This window comes from Mustelus asterias, chromosome 12 (genome assembly GCF_964213995.1).
Source record: "Mustelus asterias chromosome 12, sMusAst1.hap1.1, whole genome shotgun sequence".
NCBI lineage: Eukaryota > Metazoa > Chordata > Chondrichthyes > Carcharhiniformes > Triakidae > Mustelus > Mustelus asterias.
In genome coordinates, this window is record NC_135812.1 from 25,406,446 (window position 1) to 25,413,904 (window position 7,459).

Here is a 7,459-nt window from a genome sequence, read left to right on the forward strand (position 1 = left end):
GGGAGGTGAGGAAAGGCGAGCATGCAGGGTGTGAGGAGTGATGTGACGGTGGCACAGTGGTTAGCACTGCTGCTTCACAGCACCAGGGACCTGGGTTCATTTCTGGTCTTGGGTGTCTGTCTGTGTGGAGTTTGTACATTCTCCCCATGTCTGCGTGGGTTTCCTCTGGGTGCTCTGGTTTCCTCCCACAGTCCAAAGATGTACAGGTTAGGTGGATTGGCCATGCTAAATTAACCTTTAATGTCCCAAGATATGTAGGTTAGGTGGATGAGCCATGAGAAATGTGTGGGGGGACAGGGAAAGGGTGGGGGAGAGACCCAGTGCAAGATGCTCTGTTGGAGACTCGATGAGTTGAATGGCCTCTTCTACACTTTTGGGATTCTATGACCAGTCTACAAGGCAGAGTGTTTGGACGGGGTAATGAACACAATGTGATGAGGTGAATGTACAACTTTACTCCACTTATCTGACCTAGTTACGCCAATACAGTGCTTCCTGCACTCAATCAGGTCTGCAACTGAGCTCATGAGTCACCTCCAGTCATGGCCTTTATGGTGTTAGCAGCAGGTTGCTTCCTCACGTTGTTGGGGAAGCAGCTCTCTGACTCCTGGATCCCATGATGTGGAGATGCCGGCGTTGGACTGGGGTAAACACAGTAAGAAGTTTAACAACACCAGGTTAAAGTCCAACAGGTTTATTTGGTAGCAAAAGCCACACAAGCTTTCGGAGCTCTAAGCCCCTTCTTCAGGTGAGTGGGAATTCTGTTCACAAACAGAGCTTATAAAGACACAGACTCAATTTACATGAATAATGGTTGGAATGCAAATACTTACAACTAATCAAGTCTTTAAGAAACAAAACAATGTGAGTGGAGAGAGCATCAAGACAGGCTAAAAAGATGTGTATTGTCTCCAGACAAGACAGCCAGTGAAACTCTGCAGGTCCACGCAACTGTGGGAGTTACAAATAGTGTGACATGAACCCAATATCCCGGTTGAGGCCGTCCTCGTGTGTGCGGCATGTCCCGAGGCATGGTACATTGGGGAAACTATGCAGACGCTGCGACAACGGATGAATGAACACCGCTCAACAATCACCAGGCAAGACTGTTCTCTTCCTGTTGGGGAGCACTTCAGCGGTCACGGGCATTCGGCCTCTGATATTCGGGTAAGCGTTCTCCAAGGCGGCCTTCGCGACACACGACAGCGCAGAGTCGCTGAGCAGAAACTGATAGCCAAGTTCCGCACACACGAGGACGGCCTCAACCGGGATATTGGGTTCATGTCACACTATTTGTAACTCCCACAGTTGCGTGGACCTGCAGAGTTTCACTGGCTGTCTTGTCTGGAGACAATACACATCTTTTTAGCCTGTCTTGATGCTCTCTCCACTCCCATTGTTTTGTTTCTTAAAGACTTGATTAGTTGTAAGTATTCGCATTCCAACCATTATTCATGTAAATTGAGTCTGTGTCTTTATAAGCTCTGTTTGTGAACAGAATTCCCACTCACCTGAAGAAGGGGCTTAGAGCTCCGAAAGCTTGTGTGGCTTTTGCTACCAAATAAACCTGTTGGACTTTAACCTGGTGTTGTTAAACTTCTTCCTGGATCCCAGCAGGGTGCTGGTATTGAAATAGCCTCACATGAAGGGTGCTTATCACACCCACTGACACTCACTGGTCGCAGTGAAATGCTAACGAGCTGGTTGAGTTAAAAAGTCACCAACTGCTGTGCTAAATTGATTTCTGGCCTCCCCAGATGTCGACGAGCCCTCCCGATCCATCCCCAGTGTCTCCCTGAGTTATTACATCTGTATTTGCAACTATTCAGTGTAGGTTAGGAACACTGCAGGTAGAGCTTCTCCATTGGGCAGTCTGGGTGCAAACTGCGTTGGTTTTAACAAGTGTCCCCACCCACCTCCCCCAACCTATTTGCATATCATTGAAAATCTGCCCTGAAGCAATGCAATTAGTGCGCATTTCTGCAAAAAAAAATGTATTTGATTTCTCTTTTTTAAAAGTCTTTCAAAGCATTGAAACCTGCTAACTTGGTGCAATTTGATTATTTCAGCTAAAGGTGGGTTCTGTCACTTGTTTTGGAATAAGAATGTCTAATCACGTGTCTGTAACCAGGTTTTTAATAGCTGAAAGTAACTTTTGTAAACTGTAGATATCTATTTGCTTCTTGGCCTTTTGGCTAAGATCAAGTGTAGTATGGATTGGATGCTGCGCTTGGTTGAGGTCATTAGGTTACATTTAAGCTTCATATTCATATGAAGCAATTTTTTAAAGCAGCATCTCGGCCTTTTGGCTAAGATGCAAATGAGATCAAGCCTTGGAGGCGGAATCCTCCCCCTCCTCCAATCAGCTTGGCTCATGTAGATCAGGCCCAAGACAGGTGTGAAGGCCCTGTCTTGTCAGCTTGGATCGGAAATGTCTCAACTTGTTGAGACTCTGAATTGGACTTGATTTGATTGAATTGGAAAAGTATAAAAATAAAAAATAAACTGTAGATATCTATTTGCCAGTTATATCAGTGTAAAGTAATCCTTTGTATTTTTTGTTTCTTTTGAAAATGCAAGGTTTTTTTAAAATGTGCTAATTAGCCTCCTTGCGCCCAAAGGAACTTTCTGGAGCCTCGTCTAGACTTGGAAACGGCTGCGATTAGTGGAAACCGCACTGGTGTCAATGTGAGTGAGGTCTGGGCTGGTTTTCAGTGCGGCATCGTTTTTTAAACTGGTGCATGATGCCATCCCAAACCTGATTTACACTGGAAGTAATTTGCGCTGCAAATATTGGGCGATGGTTTCCGCCACATGCACTGAAAGAGGGGGCGGGGAGGAAACAACAAACAGCATCAGCCAAGCATAACGCCCAGAAATAAATGAGGGCACGACAAATTGATATGGACTAAGAGTTTCAAATGACATATGATGGGATTTAAAGTAGCAGGAGGGGGAGTAACTGAACATTTCAGATTTTGCGCTTCAATCTGTCCGCAATGATGTGGCACAGTGGTTAGCACCACTGCCTCATAGCGCCAGGGACCTGGGTTCGATTCCCAGTTTCGGTCACTGTCTGTGCAGAGTCTGCACGTTCTCCCCGTGTCTGCATGGGTTTCCTCTGGGTGCTCCGGTTTCCTCCCACAGTCCAAAAGATGTGCTGGTTAGGTGCATCGACCATGCTAAATTCTTCCTCAGTGAAACCCGAACAGATGCTGGAGTATGGCGACCTGGGGATTTTCACAGTAATTTCATTACTTAATGTAAACCTACTTGTGACACTAATAAATAAACTTTAACAGAGCAGCGAATGTTGAAAAGGGAGACAAAAGAATGCAAGCTGAAAGGATCGCGGCATCTCACAACATAGTGGAATCCAGAGAAAAGGAATTAACATAAAGCAAAATAGATCAGAGGTGCAACGAATAAGTAGATAATTGCGCAAATTTATTGTTCAAAGGAATAATACATAACATGCTAGAAAGTTGGCAAACATTCTTCTCCTGTTAGGTATCAGACTAATATTACATTCAGCTGTTCCTGACTAGATCGGACATGGATTTATACCAATATAGCAACCTATCCACATCACTAAAACACATTTCTCCTTTAAACAATCACTCCAAAAGTTTTCAAGCGGCACATTACTGGGCAATGATTCAAGAGACCCATTTCCTAGATTGAAGTGCAGCACTCGTTTGTGGTAAACTCACCGGGACAAGATTAAACTGGTTACTATGGGGCTGCAGTATTCATTCCATCCGAGTAACGCTTCGGGTGCCTCAGTTCCAGAATCTAGTGGCCAACATCCAGAACTAAAGAGTGGCGGAATCCACTTTCGGTGTAAAAAGAAAACACAGCAGCTTGGAGCCACAAGAGTGATATTAATGAATGAGTTAATATTCACCAGGAGATGTACTACCTTGATGTGTGAGACTGGGTGGGGTTATTGCCATCTGGTGGCTGTGAGGCAACAGCAGTTTATAATCTTGCAAGGAGGATCTTTGGTCATCTTGTTTCGTGGCAAAAGCAAGGCTGCCATGCTTAACAGCTTCATTTTTGTCGAGCTGAACCTGAACTTTACGTAGAGTGCGTCAAGTTGCCTATTTTCTGAATGTTAGATGCTGCTCCGTTAATAAAACATTGCTGCTCAGTTCGCAAGACGCCTATTATTACAACGCACGCCTGAATTCGCAAACCCACCACTTGAAATCCTTTTTAGATTATATCAGTGACCTTTCCTTTTAATGGGAACAAAGCAAAGTGTGTTCTACTAGTGAAAGTAGGAACAACCCCTTCCCTGCAACTGGCCCTGCTTAAAATACTGACTACACTTTCCGAAGATAGCTTTGCTGAAGGCCTGGTGGATGGTGTGTGAACAGTTTTTCAGATAAGCTACGAGACACATTGAAAGATTCCACACAAGAACTCGCTCTCTTCCAACCTCTGGCAAAATCTGAGGCACCATCACCAGGGTGCTGCCATTTAAGTTATGATGTGGAGATGCTGGCGTTGGACTGGGGTAAGCACAGTAAGAATCTCACAACACCAGGTTAAAGTCCAACAGGTTTATTTGGTCACACAAGCCACAAGCCTGTTAGACTTTAACCTGGTGTTGTGAGACTTCTTACTGTATTTAAGTTATGAACAGAGATTGGATAGGCTTGGGTTGTTTTCATTGGAGCAGAGAAGACTGAAGGGCGACCTGATTGAGGTGTTCAAGATTATGAGGGGCATGGACCGGGTGGATAGGGAGCAGCTGTTCCCCTCAGTTGAAGGATCAGTTACAAGGGGACACATGTTAAAAGTGGGGGGTGGGAGGTTTAGGGGGGATTTGAGGAAAAACCTTTTTACTCAGAGGGTGGTGACGGTCTGGAATGCGCTGCCTGGGAGGGTGGTGGAGGTGGGATGCCTCACATCCTTTAAAAAGTACCTGGATGAGTACTTGGCACTCCATAGCATTCAAGGCTATGGGCCAAGTGATGGCAAGTGGGATTGGGTGAGCAGGTCAGGGCATGCATCGATGCAGACTCAATGGGCTGAAGGGCCTCTTCTGCACTGTAGGATTTTGTGATTCTGATTCTGTAAAAATAATAGGAACTGAGAAACGTTGTGACCGACGGAAAAAAGTTTCTCCTTTTTGCTTTAGGCAATTCAGATTCTAATTAAAGTTTAAAATTACTCCCTGCTTTTTCTTAATTCTCACTCAGCACAGAGGATTGATAGCAAATGATTTCATTGGCAATCGCTGGTAAGGAAGGAGATGTAACGCAAAAAGGGTTCAAAATGAATGGTGTGGAAGAAGGGGATGTAAGTAGGAGTGCGGGTGGGGCGGGCCTGGATGGGAGAAGAGGTTGTTCTATCCCAGTTGATGTTATAACTGTGTGGGAATGTCCCAGAATGGAACCCCATCTCAAAAGATTGTAACTTATATTTTTGAATCACAGGGCTGCTAATTAGTTTTGATGACAAGAAAAAAACATTTATTAAATATAAAAAATGGATTATAATGCAATACTCCTTTACTCCTCCTTTAGCTTAACACACAGGTTTTAAGATTAACACGGATGACAAAGTGCAATTGCAGCTACTATGGTCTAATTAGCACACAGTGTTTGCGGATTTAGATCCACAGATGCAGAAGGAGGCCATTCAACCCATCTAGTCTGCACTGACTCTCCGACAGAGCTTCCCATCCAGGCCCTTTCCACGTATTTACCCCGCTAATCCCCCTAACAACACGTGTTGGGACACTATGGGCAGTTTAGCGTGGCCAATCCACCTAACCTGCAGATCATTGGACTGCGGGAGGAAACAGGGGCACCCGGAAGAAACCCACGTAGACACAGGGAGAATGTGCAAGCTCCACACAGTCACCCAAGGCCGGAATTGAATCTGGACCCCTGTGCTGTGATGCAGCAGTGCTAACCACTGTGCCACCATGCCGCCCATTTCTCCTCAGAATCCCCCTGATGATTGTCATATGAAAGTTTCTACTCTCCACTCCCAAAATATACTTTAAAATCTTCGCTCGTGGTAATGCATTCACTTAGCGATCCGTATCCCAAAATCCAGTTCACGGTTTCCAAAGGATCCATTTGACCAGAGCTTTTGCTCCCCTTTTAGCTGTAAGTCTGTGCCACGAGAGTTCGGATTTACCCTTTCAGGCTTGCACTGTTACACCAATTCTGATATCCAGGAAATACATTATAATTTGTCTATAGAAGATATTAAAGCATTTCAAACCTTTAGGGTTACTTTTAGAAAACCTTTCTCGGGTATCCCTGCCAATAAAATTCTTCTCAGCTTTGTCTGGTATCCCTAAACAGAATTCTGTTCTAGTTCCCATTTTCTTCTTTGTTCCCCTTAACTCCAGACCTGCTGGAAACTTTTCTTCATTTCTCTAGCTTCTTATCTAGTTGTTCTTTAGACACTTGGCACTGGCTGCCTGAACCATTACTCCATCGTAGGGTTTTTCTTACAGCAAAGCTAAAAGAGCTGGTTCCTCTTTAGTTTCCTCCAGCAGAACTGAGAGAGTTGTTTACTGCTTCATGGTCTGTCTCCAGCTGCCTCTAGCTTTCAGCTGAGACTGAAGAACAATGGAAACTGTTTGGTTTACCTTACAGGGCCCCTAGTTGCTAAGCAACAATATTTATTCTTCACGCCATGGCTCTCTCTATCGCAATAGAGTCTCAGCTTGGATTGAAGCTAACCTCCATACCAACAAATATCTTTTCTCCAACATGAAATCTAACTCCAGCTCCCTTCCAAGCACAAAAAACATTAAATTAAACCTACGGAAAACTATACCTTATTTCTACTATTTACCCATCCAAATATATATAAATTCCTAACAGGGAGATTTTATTCTTCACCTAACTTAGAATATAAGTGCTAACTCTCCCTATGAATCACTTGCTAAATAGTCTCATTCACCATCGAGCTGGCTTCTCAGGACAGAAGAACAACTGTTTTCTATATTTGGGCAGTGCTGAATAATGCAGATCCTAATCTTGGCATTTTCACTGAACAGTTGCTGGGAGACGGGGAGAAGATTCAAGGATTTCTCGATGGGTAAGAACAGAAGAAAACATCAAACAAATAAAAGCCATTCAGCCCATCATTTGTCCCTTGCACAAATCTCACTTTACAATCAACTCTGATAGATCTGACTCAATCCACTTGTCAGGCAGGATTTTATGGCCTCGCTTGTCCCGAAACCGTAAAATCCCACCCGAGGTCAACGGACCTTCCCATTGTCCGCCCCTCGCCTGCTCTGATTCATCTTCCATCATCTTCAGCAAAAAGAAATCTTCCTATTTTCAGATAAATCAAACAATGCTTTGAAATGTCTATATGATCAATGATCCTAAGCTGTTGTTTTTCCTAATATGACATTTCCATAGCTCTGGCACTTATATTCCATTGGGGCTTCTCATTTTTTCCAGATAAATTGTGG

General features: G+C 44.1%; 1 pseudogene; it reads left to right on the plus strand.

The window, feature by feature from the left end:
- The first annotated feature begins 2,175 nt into the window (after window positions 1–2,175).
- Window positions 2,176–2,351, plus strand: LOC144502117 (U2 spliceosomal RNA; annotated as a pseudogene).
- Window positions 2,352–7,459: the final 5,108 nt, after the last annotated feature.